Source organism: Alosa pseudoharengus, unplaced genomic scaffold, assembly GCF_046254945.1.
Source record: "Alosa pseudoharengus isolate Yale_2024_CS ecotype anadromous, Long Island Sound unplaced genomic scaffold, YU_APseudo_1.1 YU_APseudo_1.1_scf_16, whole genome shotgun sequence".
NCBI lineage: Eukaryota > Metazoa > Chordata > Actinopteri > Clupeiformes > Clupeidae > Alosa > Alosa pseudoharengus.
Window position 1 is genome coordinate 11,427,999 of NW_027468630.1, and position 24,685 is coordinate 11,452,683.

The window sequence follows — 24,685 nt, forward strand, 5'->3', positions numbered from 1 at the left end:
TGCCATTACCGACCAAAATGTTTGGAGAACATTTTACTTACACTGAGAGCATCTTTGGCCCTCTCTACATGATGTTGCTGTGTAGCTTTGTACAGTGATGCTCCATTCTCACATTGACACAAAGAAGCTGATGGAGGAACGAAAACAGATTTGGTTTGGATATTGCGTGAAATGCAAACCCTTCAAAAGGCATTTAAAACTACACAAAACTAAACAAAGACACTAAAACAAGTTGCTTACATTTTCTTTAGCCTTCCAGACTGTATTCGATTGGGGGTGGTAACTACAACTATAATAGATTACATTACATTACATTTGGCTGACGCATTTTTAACCAAAGCGACTAACAACATGGTAAACAGTTTAAATTTTAGAGCAATTCTCAACAATATTAGGACAATTTAAAAAACATAAGAATAAGTACAGTAAGAATAAGTGCATCAGTGAGTGCTGTTTTTAACAGTTACGTGTCCGTTTAAGACGGCTGGTGAGTGCTAGGATCAGCAAGACTTGTTGTAAGTGTTGCTATGAGAGGAGATGTTCTCTAAAGAGCTGGGTCTTCAGGAGTTTTTTGAAAATGGAGAGGGATGTCCCTGCCCTTGTAGGAACTGGCAGTGTGTTCCACCAACGAGGAACAACAGATGAGAAAAGTTTGGATTGGCCTGAGCGTACCGGAGGTAGAGATAGATAGATCATGAAGAAGACCTTATAAACGTAAGATTTTGCATTATGCCGCCTATTGTTCTCAAAATGTGGGGTGGGCCCCACTAGTGGGGAATAGAGACATGACAGGTGGGGCACGATGAACAAAAGGAAATAGTTTTTTGTGCCTATCTTGAATAGATTCAAAACAAAACAGGCACACACAAACATAGGACTCATAAACAGACTGACAAATAGCATCTGATCCACCAGACCAAGACAGGAAATGTAACGTGGAACCAAAATGCGAATATGTTATGTTATGTTAATAGTCAATGTTGACATCCTAGTCTAGCCTACTTAGCCTGTCTATGATTTGATATGAGCTGCCAGGCGACTGCAGATCCTTGACCCTATGGTCAGTAGAGAAAGTGGAAATTCATTATAATCTGGATCATCATGCAGGAGCACAATTTTAAGTGTGAGTGATTGACAGACCCACCAATAGCCTACCCTGATGTGGGGGGTGGTGGATTACTTTGTAGTCCAGGGGAGTATTCCAAGTACGTGGTTTAGTGATAAACCTGGGTAAATTAACTCAGAGTAGGCCTAAGTGGTAAACCTCCTACAACAAGAGCCCTATGGTATTGTTTTGTTAGGAGAATGAAACCATACAGCTCTTTTATGAGGTTTACCACCTACTCTAACCCATGTTCACACTGCTGTTAAGGGCGTACTGCTCCTGTAGCATTTCATTATGAAGCGATGAAAGAAAACATCAAACATGTATACAAATCCAACGACTGACTCATCCTATAAGACTACATCTGTGTCACATAGGCTATGCGGTATATAGTACAGAACCAGTAGGGCTACGTAGCGGCGCACGTAGGATGAACGAGTACTTCTAAACTCTTTGGTATGATATGGTCGAAAATGAATAGGCCTAATATTTAGCATTATGTTTCTCTAGCACGGCATTAATTGCGTACGCACTTTGTTTTCAGTCCGTAGACGGGCTCTGTAAAAGATAGGGCATGTGTCCTGAAGCCGGAAGTCGGTTCAAATGGTCCAATGACATGACACGCTGGCAGATATTAAACCAATCAGATTTGAGTATAGAGGACGAACGCATTTTCAAACGCCAGAAGTGGGAAGCTGTTGCACAGCACACATAAGTAAGGGAGGAAACTGTTGTACAAATAACATTTAAATCTCGAAGTGACATCTTGCGAAGACCTCCTGTTCAATTTATTCAACCGTTCAAGTAAGTATGTTCTCGATTATGACTAGTTAACGTATCGAAAATAAGCATTTATAATGTATAAGACTTAAGTTAACGTTAGAAATTAGTTAACCAGAAGATTTTTCTTAGCGATGTTCACATTTAACGTTAACGTATGCATGTATCCAAATAAGACCCTAAGTTAACCTGCCGTAAATTAACGTTTAATTAAGTCTAGTTTGGTTACATGTGTTTCTAGTTAGTTTAACTTACATCAACATGTCGCACACAAACATTTGAATATGACTGGCGACTAGACGGGATTCGAAAACAAGTCGCCTCAGTACCTGGCGTGTAACGTTAGTTAACGACGTTAGCAATAACGTTAGCTAATTTAATAGTACAAGTTAATGTTAACTGTCGACATGTTGATCAAATTTGTGAATGCCAAGTTGGCCAGTTAACCGTCAACTAACCTGCAGCATCTTGAATTCACTAATGTTAGGTTTTCAAGCTTAACCACTGAAGTCCTAGCTGCTATCATACTAGCAAAGATCCCAGCTCCGACTGAACAACGAGGTATTGTCCCATAGCAGCGCCCACTGCATACCGTTAACTTGCATTGGTCTGCATTCTGTGGTATAATGTCTTTAGCTAAGCTGATTTTATATTCTATTCTATAATTATTAAGTCATCATTGGTTAGTGTGATCATTGTTTTCTGAAAACCTAATGACATTAATGCGAGTGTGCATTTTTCCATTAAGCGGTTGTTTTGATTGCTGTGTCAGTGTGTCGTTTGGCTTTTAAAGCACGGAAGCACTGACACACCTCAGGCCTAGACATCTGTGCTGGTGCTACCAGAATGCATCCTGCCAATTCTGTTTTCAGTTCAGTTGCACAATGATCTGGATTCCTAGTCTACAAATGCCAGACTAGTTGGCATATGCAGCCCTTGCCACTTTCCGCTAAGTCTGTGTGGATGCCCACTAAAACAGAAGACTCTTGTTTTGACTATGCTGAATGTGGACAAACTTTCCCCCTCGACTTAGAGATTGCACTTGATATACATCAGTCATGGGGGACGAAAGTGAATGGATGAAATTGCCGGCAGATCAGAAGTGTGAACACAAGGTGATGTATGATTGAATCTTTGTAGGGGTTTGTCATGGCTTTTTTTGGGGGGGGAACTCATTGAATATTAGAATTTTCTGTGCATACGTATCACATCCCTGTACGCCCACAGTATATTTAAAACTAATGACACAGTTCCTAGGCCCTTGCAAATGTTCAGTGTTGGGCAAGCTACTGAGAAAATGTAGTGAGCTAAGCTACCAGTTACTCTACATTAAATGAAGCTTAACCAACACAAAAGCTTCCTCAAGACAAAATGTAGCTAATTAAGTTACATAACTGTCTCAAAAGTAGTTTACTACATAGGAAGCTACTTTGTAATTGGCAAAAAATGCAAACAAATAAAGTGAACCGTCTTCATGCCAAGTCAGTGCTATTTCAATAACCTAGCCAACATAACTCAGTCAAACAGATATACAGTAACTTAGTTACCTTTATTTGCACAGGTATAACATATGTTCAGTTCAAAAACAATAAACCTTGATTGTTACTCTCACAGCTCCAAAATCAAATTTGGGGGGGGGGGAAAGGCTCCACATAATATAAAAAGGCAGGTACTATGAGTGTGTTTAAGTTTGCAGGATAAACTCAAAGCTCCTTAACTAAATCTAAAGTACAGTAATATAGCAATATTTAAAGCATCGTGTAACTGCATGTGCACGTTTATCTTCACTGTTGGGTGGTTTTTCGCCTGTAAAAGTTTCACCACCTCTCGATTCTCCCAGTGTTTCATTCCACTTGGCTAAAATGTTTGTACTTTTTAAATGTAGCACCATTAGCCAGTCAGATCTCGCTAAATGAATATATATTTACTAACCATCACATGCTATTTCTACAGCCTATTTTATTGACACTGTATAATGAAACCACACAGTGGTTAGAAACCAGACTCTACCATCAACATCATCTTTGAAAATACAATTTCTTTGCTTCACCTCTGCCATAGAGAAATAGTTTGTCTTACAATATTACACCGAATACAGTAAATGTTTCCCAGACAAAGTAGTGCAACAAGGGCCTATGCGTAGCCTGACGTGTCATACCCAGACTAACTTATGCTGGTCTCTTCTCAGCTTTTGTTGGACAAATTTGTCACGTTTGCCAGAATCATTGAATAGAACAGAACTGGACTTGCATGTATGACCGGCCAGAAGGAAGCTCTACTGTGAGCTCCACAATGTAGCTTCTGTGAATGCTATTGTGCTACATGGTCAAAACAAACAGCTAATTTAGAAAATTCAGAAGCTTCAGAAAATAACTACGCTACCGCCACGCTACTATGAAATGTAGTAGCTTCATTACAAGTAGTTGCGCAACTGCCCAACACTGCCTATGTTGCATAAAGATCATCAGGAGGTACTTAATGACATTGGCTTAAATGGACTTGCTGTTTGTGACCTCTCTTGTATGCTCTTTCTCTTGGTGTCACAGATTTGGAAAGCCAGACTTCATGGCTATGAAGAGGTGTTAAAGATCTTTCCCAAGATATGTGATGAAAAGAGTCCAGAGTGGGGCAAATATTTGGGGCTGATAAAAAAATTTGTGACTGATTCAAATGCTGTGGCCCAACTCAAAGGACTAGAGGCAGCTTTGGTATACATTGAAAATGCACATGTGGCATCAAGGTTGGTTTTTACTTGCCTGAAATTGTTTGTATGATTGGTGTTATCTGTTAAATTAATATATTATGGAATTAATGTTATGGAAATACAGCAAAAGTCATGTTATCTTAAAATCCCATTTCCAGGCCTGTAGAAGTCATGAAATCATGTACACCCATAGAAATCTTTGTAGAAGTAATATTTTTGTTTTGTTGTATGTGGGTTTATTGAATTTGATTGTTATTGCACTTGTCCATGGATATTGTTTTGTTGTGAAGTTTTCTAGCGTGATTCAGTCAATTCCACTTGACTTGAGTTGACAAGTCCAAGGCCAACTATTAAAAAATAAATGGAAGATGTTTTTGTTTAATAATTTAACCAGACCTGTGTGTTTGTAGTTTGTGAAGAGACATACAAATGACAGATCTTTGAAAAGTTATGGAAAACTTTGACATGAAAATGGATTGGAACCCTTTAAATATTGTAAGAAGCGTAACGACTATACATCCATTTCCTCAGGACTGCTGGTGAGGTAGTGTCTGGAGTGGTCAGCAAAGTCTTTAACCAGCCCAAGGCCAGAGCCAAAGAGCTTGGCGTGGAGATTTGCCTGATGTACATTGAGATTGAGAAGGCAGACGCCGTGCAGGAGGAGTTGCTGAAAGGTCTGGACAACAAGAACCCCAAGATCACATTGGCCTGTGTGGAGACGATAAGAAAATCACTGAGGTAAGGAGAAATGGCAAATGGCCTAAACCTAGGTTACTTATAATGAATCTGCTTATTATTTTGTAATGGTAAAAATGTACAACTGGCCTTAATTGGTGTTTGGTATGTTAAATTAACTTCCCTCAGAGCTATGCTGTCTTATGATAATTATTGTTATTTTTTTGTTTTTTTGTGCAGTGAATTTGGCCCAAAAATAGTGACACTAAAGCCAGTAGTGAAAGTTCTGCCCAAACTCTTTGAGTCTCGAGAGAAGGCTATCAGAGACGAAGCCAAACTCCTGGCCATAGAATTGTACAGATGGATTAGGGATGCAGTACGGCCAGCGCTCCAGAACATTAACTCTGTACAGGTGAGAAAGCTGCTCTCTGTTTATGGATGCAGATGGAACTATGGACTGGGGTGTGCTTCTCATTCATTTTTGCCCCTTGCAGAAAATTGTTTTAAATGAACTGTGCTCTAGAACAAAAATTTGGTTCTCCCCCTGAATGTGCGTACCGGTACTCTTGTTGTCTTATTCTGTTGGAGCACAGCCCTCCAGTTCTGCAGCGTCGAACAGGGCAGGGCAGGGCAGGGCAGGGCAGGGCAGGGCAGGGCAGGGCAGGGCAGGGCAGGGCAGGGCAGGGCAGGGCAGGGCAGGGCAGGGCAGGGCAGGGCAGGGCAGGGCAGGGCAGGGCAGGGCAGGGCAGGGCAGGGCAGGGCAGGGCAGGGCAGGGTTGCTGACAGTCAAGCACTAACTCAGTCTTCCTTTATGCAGCAGAAAGTGTGTGTGTGTGTGTGTGTGTGTGTGTGTGTGTGTGTGTGTGTGTGTGTGTGTGTGTGTGTGTGTGTGTGTGTGTGTGTGTGTGTGTGTGTGTGTGTGTGTGTGTGTGTGTGTGTGTGTGTGTGTGTGTGTGTGTGTGTGTGTGTGTGTGTGTGTGTGTGTGTGTGTGTGTGTGTGTGTGTGTGCCTCTGGGTGTGTGCCTCTGGCGGCAGCAGCCGGATATGCATATTTAATGTGCCTATGCTGCTGATCAGCACCCCCTCTCTGCAAGCAGAGTCTTCCCCCACATAAACTCCCGTCCTCCTCGCAGCTAGCTAATCCGAGCCATGATTAATTGAATAGGTCCCAACGGGTTAATGTCTCGACGTGGCCCGCATGGGGTATGATGTGGGTGTGTTTCTCTGTCCCTCCACCAGTTGAAGGAGCTGGAGGAGGAGTGGACTAAACTGCCGGCGTCGGCGCCCAAGCAGAGCCGCTTCCTGCGCTCACAGCAGGACCTGAAGGCCAAGCACGAGCAGCAGCGGCTGAAGGAGGCCGCAGGAGGAGACGAAGCAGACGGTGAGCAGAGCGACCGCCGCCTGCGCTTTTCAAACTCCCAGAGATTTCACTGCAATACTGGAGCTGGAACTCTGGAAGTTTTCATAACAAGCGTCAGACTTCTCTTTGCAAGACCCACGTCAGGATTTGAAGTTGATTCCTTGAGGGGAGGGGGGGGGGGCAGCAAAGTTACATGATCATCTTGAATTAATTATATGACTTTAATCTCATCTTTTTTTTTATTGTCTTCATTAATATTTAACATGGTTAATGCTGTTCGTGAAAATTAATTGTTCTATCAGACCTAACTGTTGTATAATTATATAATATAGTAATCCCTCCACATTTTGCATTGAATTGTCTGATTGCCTCAGCCTTTACCAACCCCTCTCTCTCATGCCATATTGCTTTAGTCATGCTGTGTGTGTGTTGTAAATGCTCTAATGTACGGCCTTTGGCCATTTCAGGTGGTGGTGGTGATGATGATGATGATGACACTCCTGTAGTAGACCCTTATGAGCACATGGAGGCTGTTGAAATTCTCTCCAAACTCCCCAAAGACTTCTACGACAAAATTGTAAGGGTTTCATCATTGCCTATTCTAGTGCTCAGGCTGTTGGACTGGATGGTTTTCTTGCTTGCGTTTCATCAACATTCCATCTGGATGAGGCAGCATCAACCATTGTATACCAATGTGTTAAAGTCCATCTATTTTGTCCAAGGTTTCATGAGTGATCTCTGGCATGTCTTAAGTATGTACTCGTATGCATACCTCTGTATCCATTTAATGGGGGGTCATCTCTTGTGTATTTGTGTATGTCTGTAGGAGGCCAAAAAATGGCAAGAGAGGAAGGAAGCCTTGGATGCACTGGAGGCCTTGGTCAAAAATCCCAGAATCGAGAGTGGAGACTTTGGGGAGCTTGTTAGAGCCCTGAATAAGGTATTCTATTATTCTAAATTAAGATATCTATGGTCATCAAATTTTCTTCATTTTTTTATTTTTTTTTTATCCAACCCTTTTTTTTTTTTTTTTTTTTGATGATCCCAGGTTGTTGGGAAGGACTCCAATGTCATTTTGGTGACCCTAGCAGCGAAATGTATTGCTGGACTTGCCTCAGGACTCAGGACAAAGTTTGGAACGTATGCTGGTCATGTAGGTATCCCAAATCTATGTGTATGTCTGGTAGCTGATGTTTACCACAAATGTAAAATAATCCATTCCTGTGTGTGTGGTTTCCTAGGTGGTGCCAACTATCTTGGAGAAGTTCAAAGAGAAGAAGCCTCAGGTTGTCCAGGCGCTGCAGGAAGCGATCGATGCTGCTTTCCTCTCTGTGAGTAAAGAAGTCTAACATGGCGAGCTCAACTATTTATCCTGTAGAAGGAAATGTGCTGAATCTTGAATGTTGTGCTTAGCAGTTAATGTAATGCAGCCTTGTTTTTATTTTATCAACACATACACCTGTAGTGAAAATAAATACAATGTTTTAAAGCTCCAACTGTGGTTAATTGAAGGAAACATTTTAATTTTCGAAGCTGCAATGTATGGCAATCAATAGGTTGTCTGTTACCAACTGCAGTCAAATTGTTCATAGTGAAATTTTTGCTGATGTTAAATAATGAGGGCATTGGAACTTATTCCTGAATTTCCCCTTGGGGATCAATAAAGTATCTATCTATCTGATGGGTTGTGTCCGCGCAGGTAAGGATTTGTTTAACTGAAATGAGTAGTATGGGTAAAACCAAGTGATGGTCAGCATTTCACATAGTTGTCTCCCGATTTCCCTCCCAGACCACTCTTCAGAATCTGAGCGAGAGCATCCTGTCTGTGATGGACAACAAGAACCCCTCCATCAAGCAGCAGGCCTCCCTCTTCCTGGCCAGAAGTTTCCGCCGCTGCACTGCGGTCACTCTGCCCAAGAGTCTGCTGAAGCCTTTCTGCGCTGCGCTCCTCAAGGTGGCGAACCCGTAGTGTTGCACTGCTGTTTGTTTATTTGTGTGTTTAAAGATGCTGTAAGCGATAATGGTGCCAGACTTTATCACAGTAGGGGGCCACCCTCTCCCCCGCTGTGCGTGTTGCACATGTTAAATAATTAGCTGGTTTCTTGTAAATGATGTAGGAAGTTTAGTTGCATACGGAAGAGCACAGCAACTTTTTCTCTTCAGCAGGCTTCACCACACCCCAATACTATCTCAGTTATTCTTAAAATAACCTCTTGCAGTAGCTGTCAATATTTCCTGTACAAACCAGGCTTTTAAGAATACAGCTTCACACCAGTAGTATGTCTGCCAAAGTGTTTAGTCGTTGTCCTGGTTACTCATGTTCGACATCATCCCGTAATCTATTGCTCCTCATCCCTCCTTGTAGCATGTGAAGGACAGTGCACCTGAGGTTCGAGATGCAGCCTTTGAAGCCCTTGGAACAGCCATGAAAGTTTTGGGTGAACGAGCGATAACCCCCTTCCTGGCAGACCTAGAAAAACTCAAGGCAGACAGGGTATGTCTGAATCAACTCTTTCTGTTGTATTGGTAAAGGAGAGAGCTGACGTCTACATTTGACACCAAGCAGGCACAACAACATTTCCAGGTCCACTCATTGTATTACAAATGAAGATGCTATGCTGTGCATTGCTTTCACACCGATCCAGTTAACATCATCTGGGACATGATTAATTAAAAGCAAACATGTCTATTGTGATCCTCCCATGCTGTTGCATTGTATTGCAAACGGCCTCTGCTTGTTATAAATCCCACAGTTAAAGGAGTGTGCGGATAAGGTGGAGCTGGCTGGGGGGAAGACGGGTGGTGCTGGTGGTGGTGCTGCTGCTGCTGTGAAGGAGAAGCCTCCTCCCAAGGCCCCTGCGGCCGCACCAAAGAAGGCTCCAGCAGCTGCGGTGAGTGCTTTGGAGAACCACACCATTGTTATTTTCTTAATCCAACATCAGTGGCATCTGAAAGTGTGTGTGTGTGTGTGTGCCCCCTTTAGCCAGCCAAGAAGGGAAAGCCAGCCGCAGGAGGACGAGCCAAGAAAAGCGTGTCCAAAAAAGCAGAGGCCAAAGAGACCGTGGAGACAGAGCTGTCTGTGAGTGAAAAAGCATTAATCAGACAGCGCAGCTAGCCAAAAGCGCCCTGTGAAGCTAGTGGTCACTCTCGTTCAAAATGTGTGTGTGTGTTTTCTTTAGCCTGAGGTGTGTGAGGAGAAGGCCGCTGTTGTGCTTCCAGCCTCCTGTTTGCAGATGCTGGACAGCGCCAACTGGAAGGAGAGATTGGCCAGCATGGAGGAATTCCATAAGGTGACATTTTGTGTGTTTGTGTGTGTGGGAAGACACTGCTGTCCTACATCTGTTTTGTAGCCAGGAGAGCTCCCCTGGTTCCCTGGCGTTAAATGGGTCATCTCATCTCTCCTCTTGGCCTGCAGGCTGTGGAGCGCATGGAGTAGTCCAGCGAGATGCCCTGCCAAGCTCTCGTCCGCATGCTGGCCAAGAAGCCCGGCTGGAAGGAGACCAACTTCCAGGTGACACTCAGAGCCACATCTTGCACAAAACAGAGTAGCGCTTCATTCCACGTGCTGTGTGTGTTGGAGGACGTCTCTTGCCCTTTGTGATGTGGTCAAGCCCATCTGTTGGTCCTGTCCTGTCCAGTCTCTGTTCCTATGCTGATGCCCTGCTGTGTCGTCCGGTCTCTAGGTGATGGGGCTGAAGTTGCAGGTGGTTGCCACGGTGGCCCAGAGGGGCTCCTTCTCCAAAACCTCCGCTCTGGCCGTGCTGGAAGCACTGGTCGAGAAGGTCAGCGACGCAAAGTGCGGGGCGAAGGCCAAGGACGCCATGAGTAACATTGCAGAGGCCTGTTCACTGCCATGGACTGCAGAGCAGGTACTCAAGCATTTGCTGAGATTAAATAGTACATTCACCAGTAGGCTTGTGGGTTTGGCTTTTCTTATCTTGTAATGTTTTCTGCAGGCTGTCTCCATGGCCTTTGTCCAGAAGAACCCCAAGATCCAGGCGGAGACCCTGAGCTGGCTGTCTAATGCCATTAAAGAGTTTGGATTTGCAGGGTGAGCTTTGACATGTTTCTGCTGTCGGTATTCATTTCTCTCCCCATGAGTTAGATTGGATTTGAAATTCAAATGATCTTGCTCTGTTCCATCTCTTGCAGCATAAATGTTAAGTCCTTCATCAATAATGTCAAGACAGCCCTGGGAGCTAGCAATCCTGTGAGTCATGTTCTTTTTTGCCGTATGCACCCCCACCACCACCTCTTGATTTTTATGTAGATTTTTGTTACTTTAATAGTTCTGCAGCACTGCCCCTACCAAACCAAATATGTATAAAATGATATTTTATGTAATATTTAGACATCCTCCTCCCTTTGAAAATATGTCTATTTAAAAACGGTGTCCTTGATAAAACACAATCTTGTCCTTGATAAAACACAATCTACAGTAGAAGTGTGAGCTGTGCCTCCAGAGTGATGACTAAAGGAGTATGGATGACCTTTGACCCCACAGGCTGTTCGGACTGCGGCCGTGTCCCTCCTGGGCGTGATGTTCCTCTACATGGGGTCCGCTCTCAGGATGTTCTTTGAGGATGAGAAAGCAGCCCTGCTCTCTCAGATCGACTCAGAGTTTGAAAAGGTGCCAATTTTGTTAGCGTGCATAATCACTTCAAATTTGGAGTTTGCTTGAAATGCTGCAATGCATGTAATAATGGTTATTTGTATCCAGGCAACAAGGGCACAAAGTGTGTGTTGCCTGCTCTGGTCTATTGTGCTGTTGTATTGACTCGTGCGGTGCTCTGTTTGAAAGTGTTTTGTGCATCTTTTCTCAGATGAAGGGCCAGTCAGCCCCTGCGCCCATCAGAGGCTCCAAGACGAGCGCAGGAGGAAGTGCAGGCGGGGGGGAGGAGGAGGAGCAGGGAGAGCAGGAGGGAGGTGCAGGCGATGTTGTGGATCTCATCCCAAGGACCGATATTAGGTGAGTCCTGATGCAATCTTTTCAGCCTTTGAGCACCAGCTGTTTAGGCACCTCTTATTGGGTTTGAAATTGTCTTGTGCGCAGTGACAAGATCACCTCAGAGATGGTGTCGAAGATTGGTGACAAAAACTGGAAGATCCGTAAGGAGGGGCTTGACGAAGTCGCGGCTGTCATCTCGGAGGCCAAGTTCATCAAGCCCAACATCGGCGACCTGCCTCTGGCTCTTAAAGGCAGACTCTCCGACTCCAACAAGATACTGGTATTTAAATGTAGATTAAAAGTTATAATGGCAGGGTTTAAAGTTATCAGGAACTGTGCATGGGCCAGGCCAAGTAAGATTTAATAAATAGCTGGGTATTTATTTATTACCCAAGTTTTGTCTTGCCTCCCTAAGAGACGGATGTCTTCAGGCACAGATTTTTTTTTTTTAAGCTTTGCTTTAAGCCCTGTGGTCAAATGGGTCATATGAGTGTAAATCTATGTTTATGGTCACAATGTCTATGACCTTTTTTTTTTTTTTTTTCAGGTCATGCAGAGCCTGACCATCCTGCAGCAGATTGCCAAAGCTATGGGTCCTGCCCTGAAGCAGCACATTAAAAGTGTTGGCATCACCATCATCACCGTGCTAGCAGACAGCAAGGTTGACTTGCATTTACACACACACACACACACACACACAGAGCTGCTGAAAAACAGTGTTTCATTTGTTATGCTGGGAGTTCCCAGTCTGGTGTCAGATGTCAAAACTCTGTATATTTATAACCTGTGTTGCAGAATACAGTGCGCGCCTCTGCTTTGACCACCCTGAATGCCTGGGTGGAGCAGACTGGGGTGAAGGAGTGGCTGGAGGGCGAGGAGCTCGCCGAGGAGCTGAAGAGAGAGAATCCCTTACTCCGACAAGAGGTGTAAAAAAAGCTCCCTTCTCCCCTCTGAGTACATTTTGAAATGCTCTACACGTCACCGTGTGCTCTAATGCAGAGCAGACGTGCCCGTGAATAAAGGAACCGCTTTGTCTTCTGTTGATGTGGCTTTCGTCATCCCTGATTAGTTCCAGGGCCACGCTGGGGGATGTTATGGCGTAATTATCGCATTGTCAACCTGTCAGAGCCGCAATGGCGGTCCATCACGGCCACATGTAAATTTAATAGCCCGTTTCTTGGCCGTTATGTTGATGTTTAACCTTTTTGCCCTTCTGCTTTTATGCGGAGCGTGAGCGGTGCTTGGCGGGGGGTTGAATGTAACTCAGGTGTGCTTGGGCCTCTGTGCAGCTGCTGGGCTGGCTGGCGGAGAAGCTCCCCACCCTGCGCTCCGCGCCCTCCGACCTGGCCCTGCTCCTGCCACACCTCTACACCTGCCTGGAGGACCGCAACGCTGACGTGCGTAAGAAGGCCCAGGAGGCCCTGCCCACCTTCATGATGCACCTGGGCTTCGACAAGATGAACAAAGCCGCAGGCAAACTCAAGGTACTCCAACTGCCCTGTTATTCTATATTTATTTGTTTGTTTGTTTTGTTTGTTTGTTTTTTTTATCTATCTATTCATCCTTGGTTGACCGGGGTTGAGAAATCTCTTCGAAAAAAGGTAGCATCTTGTTAGTAGGAATGTAAAACATACAGCATAAAAAATCAATACAAAGTACAGAATGGAAGCAAACGGAATGATCATTTACAGCATTTTCAACACAGCTTGACACTTATTCCATTTTCTGATTTTAACTCTAACTGTTTTGAAGTGCATTTAAGGATGAAGGAGCATTATACTGAAGCTTTCTTACCACATTAACACCAATTTTAAGGGAAACTCTGGTCTAACAACAACCTAGGGTTTATTTGTGCATGATAACGATGTGGGTGTTAATTTCCTTAAAATCTTTAGTCCTAACATTTTTATTATTACATTTTTTAGATGCCCTGATTCTTCCTGATTTCAGTGTGCCGGCTGCTGTGTGTACCCCTGCACAAAGTAAATCCAATTTAATTTGCCCTCCCAGCCAGCCTCCAAAGACCAGGTGCTGGGGATGCTGGACAAGGCCAGGACTCTCATGCCTGCGAAGCCTGCCGCTCCAGCCAAAGCTGCCCCTGCACCCAAACCCGCTTCAGGTTTGTTCACAGTTGGAAGGCTTGTCTGCCGAGTCAGAGCTGTGTTTTGTGTACACGCGCACACACCCTCCCTGGCGTACACCAATGAATTTAAATGTCCACTCTTACCCTCAGACTGGGTCACAACATTCTGTTATCGTGTGTGTTTGTTTGTTTGTTTGTTTGTTTGTTTGTTTCATACATCAGGTTCCAGTAAGCCACCGCCACCCCAAGTGGAGCCTGAGGCTCTAGAGCCAAAGAAAGTAAAGTCAGGATCTGGGGACAAAACAAAGGTAAAACTTCTCTCTCTGTCTACATGCTGTATTTGGCTGTTGAGACTTTTTGTCATTCCGCATTGCAAATAACCACTTGTTCCTGCTTGCTATGCTATAGGGGCAATGAGAAATAGTCAAGTTGTAGCTCTCTCCGACACGCTCTGCCCTGGCCTTTTGACTTGCTCGCTGCATACTGATGAACACCGCTCTTTTGTCTGCATAGAGACGGTCGCAGGAGCTGAACAAGAGTGCCAGCAGCATGGACGGTAGTTTCAATGACAGTAAAAACAGCGCCTCTGGAAAGAGCACTGTTAAGAGGAAGGTAGCACAAGTCCCCAAACGCTTGGCTCTGTAGGGCGACGGGGTCACACTCTCATTTACATGCACAGAGGCTTGTGTCTGGGTTGGTTGCTGTGCAACTCTCTGCACGTCAGGGTGAGCACCTTCTAGCTTTTCACTGAGTGTTGGGAGAATAACCAAGACAAGAGCAACCAAATATTCTTCGCTGGCCACCCTTCTATTTCCTAGATAACATCTTGAGATGTGCTGTGAAAATCCTGATCTATTTTTCCAAGTTTGGATTTCTGACTGCTGGTCCCTCCCCAGCTGCCAGACTCCTCCAAGTCTGTCTGGCCGTAAAGCTGAATATCAGTGGAACTTAAAGGCCAAACAAACTGCCCGCTATTTAGATGGTGGACAGAAATGCTTCAGCAGCTGCTCACGCAAGCAATGAATTATTAATGACCGCGAGAAACGGTGGTAGCCTTAAAAGTTTACAGCAGACACATTTCAAGTTTAAAGGGAGGGGTGGCAGCCAGTTGCTTTGCTGCCTTTGTCCCTTTTACCAGATGTGCTTTCTCTTCTACAAAGCCCCTGTGTCGATATGGGCACAGCCTTGGTGACCAGTCACAGGGATGCGGTCTTTCCTTTTTTTTCCCCATGTGCACTGGAATGTGGTTGAGTTTGGTGTTGAAGGACACAGTCGGTGTCTCCTGCTTCTCCGCTGACCTGTGTCGTGCTTTTCTCGTTATCTCCCAGAGTGTAGCTGGTAAGAAGGCCGCGGTTAAGGCAGCTGCTGAGGAAGACAAATCGGGCCCCCTGTATGTCCTGGTGCCCAACGGCAAAGAGCAGCGGATTAAGGACGAGAAGGCTCTCAAGGCAAGTGGGACACTGACCAGCCCGGGGGGAGGGAAGGGTAAAATGTACTGTTATCACACATGTGGAGTAACTGTGTGTGTGTGTGTGTGTGTGTGTGTGTGTGTGTGTGTGTGTTTTAGGTGCTGAAGTGGAACTTCCTCGCTCCGCGGGATGAGTACATCGAGCAGCTGAAGGTTCAGATGACCCCCTGCGTGGCCAAGTGGTTGCTGGAGGAGCTCTTTCATTCAGACTTCCAGCGGCACATCAAAGCCATTGGAGCCATGATTGAGGTACTCCGCACACAATCATGCCCACAGGGCTCACTCACTCAAAAGGCTGCCTTCAAATGGGGGGAAATAATTTGTCTGCTGCAAATGTTCCCAAAAAGAAACTTGTCCCCCCTCCACCCCCCCAATGCTGAGTGTTCAATTAACTATAGCCTAGCTGACCTGTACTTGTGTCTATTTCTCCACAGCGCCTAAAGGAGGAACAGGAGGCAACGGTCAGCTGTCTGGACTTGATCCTCAAGTGGTTCACGCTTCGCTTCTTTGACACCAACACCAGTGTGTTGATGAAAGCCATGGAATACCTCAAGCTCCTCTTCACTGCCCTCAGCAACATGGACTACCACCTCAGTGACCACGAGGCCACAGGCTTCATCCCCTACCTCATGCTCAAGGTGCCCTAGTGTTAGCTTCTACTAGTAATGCAAGAGGATAATAGACAAGCTGTGATTTAAAAAAAAGAAACAGGTGTGTTTTAATGTTAGATTAGCCATCTTGCCATAAGTTCTCTGAGAAGTTTGGTCGCCTCGATTGACAGTGATAACAACAAACTTAGCAGAGAACGCGCTAGTTACAATTTCGGCGTGGTTCATGATGCTACCGATGGCACGAGCACACACACCCGACCCAAAACTGCTTGAGTGGCCTGTGCACAGAGGGGAGGGTGTGTCTAGTGCGGCGCTTAAAGAAACGACGTGAATCAGTGCGCTGTATGAGTTACAATTATACCTATTTCCAAAAAAACGTATTTCTTAACGGAATGTGGCGAAATAATAGTTTTTTCTCAATTATACTATTTTTACGATTGTCTGGAGCCAAGATCGAGTTCAATGAATTGCACAGGCCTACTAACACTCACCTTCCCCTCCAGGTGGGCGAGCCCAAGGATGTGGTGCGTAAGGATGTGCGCGCCATCATGGGCATGCTGTGCAAGGTGTACCCCTCCAGCAAGCTCTTCCCCTTCCTCATGGATGGCACGAAGTCCAAGAACTCCAAACAGAGGGCAGGTGAATAGCAGGACCACACACACAATTCTGTGTTGCCCTCATGCCACTGTCAGAAAAGTGTGTGTTTGTGTTGATTGGGTGTTTCCTCACCAGTGTCTCTTGTGTGCAGAGTGTCTGGAGGAGCTGGGCTCCCTCATCTCCTCGTTCGGCATGAACGTTTGCGGCCAGGCAGGCAACAAGTCGCTGAAGGACATTGCCGTCCACATCGGAGACCGGGACACGTCGGTGAGGAATGCCGCTCTTAACGCAGTGGTGACCGCCTACAACGCCTGTGGAGAGCAGGTCTACAAACTCATCGGCAATGTGAGTAACTCATGAGGAGTCATGTGTGGGACTGCACAGAGATTGCTTGTAGTTAGTTACCTGCGTGCCCTGTTGAGCGGGAGGTTGTCAACTATTGAATTATTTAGCTATTGATTTCAGGATCTTAAAAAAAATGTAGTCGACTATCAGAACAAATCTCAGAGGTCCGCATCTAAGATTTTGATATTGGGCTTCTTTGCTCTTTTGTTATGAACTGAATATCTTTGAGGTCACGTGGAGAAAATAACATTTGATGTGATAAGTTTGCGATAACAATAGTAAGAAAAAAATGGCAAAGGTCAAAATGTTGATTAAACAATTAATGGATTAGTCAAATGGAAAGGGTGATTTAGTTGTCGTCCTAATCGTGACTAATGGATTAGTCAAATGAAAATGGCGATCAGTTGCCATCCTAATGGTCCTCCTGTGCCTTGTGCCTGTGTAGCTGTCTGAGAAAGACATGAGCATGCTGGAGGAGCGGATCAAGCGCTCCAGCAAAGCCCCTCCAGTGGCCAAGCCCGCCGTGGAGAAGGGCCGGAGGACCAGCCTCCGCAGGCCAGTCCAGGAAGAGGCCCCCAAGCCCAGGTATGTTAGGAGCCCTACCCTTCCAGAGCAACTAGCTGATGTGTGTTCTAGCTACTGAGGACGCCTCTCTCCCATCCATCTTGTTGGACTCTGCCTTATGTTTATGAGTATATGTTATAATGGTCATTATTAGAACAGTACAAATAGTAATAAGCATGATAATTAAATGGTAATGCGTGTTGTGTTTTGCTCAGTGTGCCAGAGCCACAGCCTCCCCCCTTGGCACCAATAGGAGAGTTCCAGCTGGACCCTGCCCAGTTTGAGGACGACCTGGGCGAAGTTGCGCTGCCCGACCTGGTCCAGCACAATCTCAACGATCTTCTTGAGCCCATTCAGGTTCCAGAGCCAAAGTGAGCCACCGTCACACCGCCATCCATCCATGCCCAACCACTCACCCTCTCACCAACATAACATACTTTCAGCACATAGTCAATGAAATGTAACCAATGAACAGATTTGGCTGGAACCTCATTTTTGTGTTTGTTTAGGCTGCGCACTCTCCCCACCCACTACGAGGATCCACAAAGCAGCACGGACTCCACTGTAAACTTCGTCATCACTCAGGTGGCCAGCACAGACTTGAACACAAGCATCCAGGCCCTATCACAGGTATCTAAACCATTAAGCGCAAAGGCTGCAACAATTAGTCAACTAGTTGTCAACTACAAAATTATTTGCCAACTAGTTTTGAATGTTGTCTGCTTTGCTTACTCCTATGAGAATATTTATGAATTTATGTACAAATGGTAATGTAATATGAGACTGAGTAATTTTCTAATCAGATGCATACCTAGAACTACATTGTTATCGAAGTACCGCTACCTGGGTGCAGTGATTTACACACCATTTAGGGCCATATGGCTATAAACTGTTGATGTTGGTATTGGTGTAATGTCATTGTAAGTTGCTTTGAACAAAAGCCTGTGCTAAGAGCCATAACTATAATTGGTAGCTTACATCACTGCTACCCATAGGCCATTGTGGTGGTTTGTTTTGTGCCTGACCCCTGTGTCTTTGCTGTGTGTGTGCAGCTGGATGAGGTCCTGCGTCGCGAGGGCAAGGCGGAGGTGATGGCCGGCCACGTGGACCAGTTCCTTATCGTGGTGCTCATGCAGCTGCGTCGGCTGTCCAGCCACATGGCCGATGAGCAGAAGCCCCGCCATGACGTCTTCCGCCTCTACAGCTGCATCCTCGGCACAATGCTCTCGGTGTGTGTGTGTGTGTGTGTGTGTGTGTGTGTGTGTGTGTGTGTGTGTTTGTGTGTGTGTGATTAGCATCTGATTTAGTGCTACATGCGTTGTAGCCTCTGATTCAATGTTATTCAGGCTCTTACTGAGCTCTTACTGGGCAGTTACTGAGTTTTGCGTTAGGGTTGCATCACCATAGGGGTCCTCTTCCTCCTCCTGGAAAGCCAGATGTGTGTGAAACACACACTCACACACACACACACACACACACTCTTTTTACAGAGCAGATACAGAACAGAGCATTTGGCAATGTCACACCCTAGACTCCCCGTGCTGATTCATGCACCCTCTACCAAGGAGAAGCAAACCAAAGCCTTTTACTGTAGAGCTTAATCTGTCCAGCTCTTCTTATTATGGTCAATTACAGTCAATAAATGTATCCTAATCCAATATACAGGGGAAAATGTATGTTTAGGCGACTTAAATCTAGAGGCGTTTCCCCCCTAGACCATCTTCATTAGATTAGGTCTGCCTTTAATTTTCCCTACACAATATTTTAGTCAGGTCGAGACAGTCAAGGTCTGTGTGTGTGTGTGTGCGTGTCTCTGTCTGGGTTGATGAAAATGACCTGTTCACTGGATGTTCTGCAGTGTTGGAACACTCCAGGCAGATTTCCTCTGATGACATTGACAGGGGCCATCTGACCAGACAGCAGTTGCTATGGCACATAATGTTGAACAGTCTGACCTTAAAAGAAAAATTAACAATTGTGTGTTTGTGTGTGTGTGTGTGTGTGTATGTAGCTGATGGCAGTGGAACCAGTGCGTGAGGCTTCGATGACCGTGCTGAAGGACCTGACCCACGCTCTGATCTCGCTCATGCTGGACCCCCGGGTGAATAAGGAGGACGAAGGCACTCCGCTCATCCGCTCAGTGCACCTGCTCCTGGGCCACCTGCTACAGAAGGCCGACCCCACCAACATGCTCAGGTGTGCATGGGCCCTTTTCTGTGCTCTGCCTGCTAATCGGCTTCACTAAGCAGCAGTCAATTCAGACATGTCGTCCCCTTAGAATTATAAGGTTTTATCTGACATTTTTGTCAAAATTGAGTTATTGACATATTCTTATTCTGTGACACCTTAAGAAGATGAGGTGAGTTGTTTCTTGTAGTTGTATGCATTTTTGGACATTATATCTGAAGAGGTTTCTTCCACTTATCAGTATAACTCTATGGAATTCTAAGACTTTGAAGCTCAATATCTCAGAACTACTCAGAACGTAGATAGAACCCTATAATTCTAAGGGGACGATGTGGTGCTTATTGGTTTAGTCAATGTATCTTATCGTTATGGAAGATTGTCATAAATATTTTCATCTACTGTTTTCTAGTGCACTGATTGCTGAATTGAAGGAAGTTCTTGGTGCAAACTCTGGATCTTCAGACTTTGCTGACATGGTCATGAAGGTATGGCATTTTCCCATGGTTCTTTTCAGTGATCTTAGTGAACCTAGTTCAAAAGAACTTCAATGAATTCCACGTGATTTTTAAGTTGACGTGTAGGATGAGTCCTAAAGCTTTTATTCGACTCTTTCAGTGTCACTGGCGGCTTATTAAGTTCCTTCCTGAGAAAATTGACCAGATCAAGCTGGATCGCATTCTCCTGGACATCCACAACGTCATGAAGGCCTTTCCCAGAAGCAAGCTTAGTCAGCTGAAGAGCGACATGCCACAAAGGACTATTAAAACCTTACTGCACTCTCTCTGTAGATTAGTGGGACCCAGGGTAAAGTTTGACTTTATTCAATATATATATATATATGTATATATATATATATATAGAAATCAAATAATCAAAATTATTATATTATTTAATTGAATAGTTTTGATTTGTAATTCTTACTTTGAATTTGCAGATTTTGGACCACATGACTTTAATCGAGAACAAGAAAGAATCTGAATTGGAGACCTATTTGAAGAAAGTGACCAATGACAAAGATGGCACTCATTTGGTATGTCAATGTCATTTGCCTCAAGCAAAGCACACAAACCTTTTAATCTTTAATCTCGTCATATAAACACCATCCTTCATCCCAAAACCAGAAAAAAGGCAAATCAAATGAGGTTCTTGATGAGATCTTCAAGAAGATTGTGTCCACTGAGAATTCCAAAGAGGTAAGTTTCCAGTCCTGTTATGTTGGGTTGTTTCCATTTGAAGCCATTCTTAACTGTGGCTGGGGTTGCTGTTTATATTGACCAAACCTGTGGTCACCCAGGGCCTAAATAAGCTGCTCCTGTATAAGAAGAAGTACCCGAACACAGACCTGAGTGGCTACCTGAAGAAACTGCCCACAAGCCTGCAGGGCCTGGTGGAGCGTGCACTGAAGTCCCTGAACACAGACCAGGAGGAGAAGTGTCAGAGTCAGCGCCCCACATCAGGTAGTAACCCCCCCCCCCCCCTGTTATCTCTGTCTCCGCTCACTGCAGAGCTACATGTGGCTGTTTATCTGATGGTACTCAGCACCAGCTTGTGTCCGTGTGACAAATGAGCATTTTGGGATGGATTAGCTGAAAATGGGTTTTCAGGAATGAATACGCCACATACGGTTGACCGCTCCGTGCATGTTGGTTCCAAAGTCATTCAGCGTTTAACTTTAAAAATAAGATTTTGATTTTACTACCCGTCTTGTTTTACTTGTATACATGTTAAGCAGAAATATCTGGTTCAAACGTGTCTAAAGGATTTTCTCTCTCGCTCTCAGTGTCTACCCAGTCCACCACAGTTGGCCCACCCAAGCCTTTGCAAGCGGTCACCAATCCCAGCACCAGCGCATCATTGCAGACGCCCGCTTACTCCATTGCAGACGCCCGGCAAAGACTCCAGATAATGAAACGGCGCTACGGAAAGGAGGACCCCACTCCAGCAGATGTGGTACGTGTTATGGCTGGCCAGTGTATTGCTATATGAAAACATACCGGTAAGAGGTATAGAATTGCACAATACTGCTTATACCGACATTGTTTTAATTGGTTGCATTTGTTCCGTAAAGCCGGGTGTGCTCCTGTCTTGCCCTCTCTGTGCAGCCTCTGCCCCCACTCTCCCTCGGCAAATGCAGGGCTCGCTCCTGGCCCCGTGCCAGACGCCAGTTCTATGTGTAATGTAGGCTAAAGACACTCAAACAGTATTTATTATATTTATGCACTGTAAGTTTACATCAGACCCTTATCAAAGTGGGTAGATACTTTAAAAAAAGGCTACATGTGTATTAATGCAGCTTAACATTATCCCAGACACACAAAGTAGAGTAACTGTTCAGTGCCTTTATTGCTGGCCATATAACAATGTACTCTAATGACATCTGTGAACCATTCGTCCACAGTTTGTTTCTTTTGATCGTTTTCCTTTGCCATTCTCTGTGGTTTTGCGTTGGCAAATACTCATATTGTCACCAAAAGTTGAACTTGGTCATGTGCACTCGCATTTTGTCTGCCGTCAAATTGGCACTAACGGTGCTGATTGTTTTGTGCTGTGCTTCCGCTGCCTTACACAGATCCCAATCATTTTCTGTGAATGACGTCAGTGCATGTCTGTGCAGAGCATCTTGGGAAGGCAGCACTGCAGTGTGAATAGCTATGGAGCATCAAGAAGCTAGCTTGAAGGGCTTTTTAAGGGGTTGCTGTTGCTGGTTCATGAGTCATTTAATCAGTGGCTTACTTTGGAGTGCAAATTCTGATATAAAGACTGGATTGCCAACTAGCCGGTCAGTTAGCGAATTAGCTTGCTAGGGAGAGTCTGAAGCTAACAAGATGGCATTCTATTTACCCACCCCCAAATTCATCAGGTTCACCTCTTTCCATTCAACTCCTGTGGAGAGCTTTTGTCCATTTATTTTACTTTCTGTGCCAATAGCGGGTTTAGCTTACTGTTACTGAAGCTAACTTGTCTTAGTCTCATCTCATTTCAGAGCTTATGTTACTGTTGCATGATTCGCAGTATGAAGGTTACAACAGACAAATTTGCCAAATTGACAGACTAATTAGTTGAAGTGCTCCATATTTTGTCAGTGATTAGGGATCTTTGCCCTTTCATGAGCGCAATACATGGCTTGCTCCTCACAATGCAGCGAATAAATAGGCCATATTTTCCCAAGAACAGACACTCTGATTTCAAATATGCATAAAACTTAATGTAAATGCCATTAAAACATGAAATCAATATGCACCAGCCAATTTATGCAGTCTAATTATGTTCTGCAAAACAATATCCCAGCAATACAATATCATTTAAAACATCAAATTCTTTAGTAGGCGTGGACTTAACTTAGGAGTTTCAGTATGTCCAGACTCCACAGCATAGGAATGGGCCTTTTTATTATTTGGTTTACAGTGTTTTGTGTCCATCTTTTCAAACATTGATCAAAATAATGCGCTAAGACAGTATTTCTTCCAGTTAGAGAAAGTGCTTGACATTTCACATGTGAGTTTGACTTACAATTCAACATTTAACTAGTTTCATAGATATAATTGCTGTGTCTTACATTGGTGGGATATGAATTTTGTTCCACTTCGCCTTGCCCTAGTAGGTAATCACTCGGTGATCCTGTGCTGAACATTCGATCCGGATGCCAGACGATTGTGATAAGATTAGAGAACAATCTTGTACTCTGACTGATCTAACCTGAAACTCCGGATGAAGGGAGATGAAGCAAGATGCCGTTTGGATTAGTTCATACTTGGACCAAAGTTTCTAGTTCGTATCAAAGAACAGTTGTGTAATAGCAACTCGGAGTTTTTGAAGTTGGTGACTTTACAGATCCCTAAAAACAGTTCTGCAGACTCGTAAGGGTTATCTGAAATGAGGGACATCTGCATGGAAAACTTATTTGAACAGTACTGCATTTTTTAGTATCAAGATTCTGGTTCTGATTATCTAAACTTAACTCTGTGTGTGTGTGTGTGTGTGTGTGTGTGTGTGTGTGTGTGTGTGTGTGTGTGTGTGTGTGTGTGTGTGTGTGTGTGTGTGTGTGTGTGTGTGTGTGTGTGTGTGTGTGTGTGTGTGTGTGTGTGTGTGTGTGTGTGTGTGTGTGTGTGTGTGTGTGTGTGTGTGTGTGTGTGTGTGTGTGTGTGTGTGTGTGTGTGTGTGTGTGTGTGTGTGTGTGTGTGTGTGTGTGTGTGTGTGTGTGTCTCATGTGAGCAGTCCTACTTCAAAGATTTCAGAACTTCTTTTCCCCATAAACTTCATTTCCATGCATCTGCCCCACAGAAGTCTGCCGAGGAGGAGCGGCTCCCTCTGCAGGCGCTGGCCTCCAAGCCGGCCGTGAGCTCCTCCATGGAGCTGCTCCAGAGCAAGCTGTCCCAGCTGCAGGAGGCCCGCCAGCAGAGTCGGCGCGAAGCCACCGCCACCACCACCACCACCACGTCGCCCCCGACCCTCACCAGCGCAACCGATGCCCCCGCCCCCACCTCCGCAGCTCCCCCAAACCGCCCGAACCTCAGCGACCTCAAGATGAGACTGGAGAGGATAAAGGCCAATAAAATATGAACCCCTCCCTCCCCCTCTCTTTCCTTCCATCTTTATTATATGTGTCTGTCATTCTCTGTTTTTGTTCGTCTTTTCCCCCCTCCTTGTTCAATCTCTACTGTGACTGATTTTGTTTTATTGTTGCAATTTTAAATTAAAAGCTATTTTAAAGCATATTGTATGTAAAACACCTGACTGAATTATTTCGATGTGGCTATAACGAAGCGTTCAAATTTGGTTTCCTCTGCACACGGGCTGAGCAAAGCTAATAAACGAATAAAATAAAGTATCTGTCATTACATTTGGTCTTTAGATCACTGTGGGTAATTCCTAAATTAGCTCATCATTGTGACTAGTTTAAAAATAAGGCTGTTGTCTTAAATTTAGATACATCCCTGAGCAGAACTAGTGGGTGAACAACAATATTCATAATATAATACCATGTCAGTCTCACATCTGTTTCATTGGAGCCCTATTGTGCTCCCTTGAGTGTTTCATTTCACTAAAGTGAGACCATTTTTTGAAATGCATTCACTGCAAAGTAAAATATTAAGTGAGTTGTCTTCAGGATGAATAGAATATTCTAGAGAGCCTTAAGATGTATATAATATATTGGCCTACATTTCTTTCTAGCTACATTTTAAGCTTTTTCCATCAGGTATCAAGTGTATTGTTTTTGAATTATTACTTGACTACAACCCACGGAAACCCATTTCTAT

At 44.6% G+C, this 24,685-nt stretch overlaps 1 pseudogene; it reads left to right on the plus strand.

The window, feature by feature from the left end:
* The first annotated feature begins 1,810 nt into the window (after positions 1 to 1,810).
* LOC143125500 (cytoskeleton-associated protein 5-like) lies at positions 1,811 to 24,177 on the plus strand (annotated as a pseudogene).
* Positions 24,178 to 24,685: the final 508 nt, after the last annotated feature.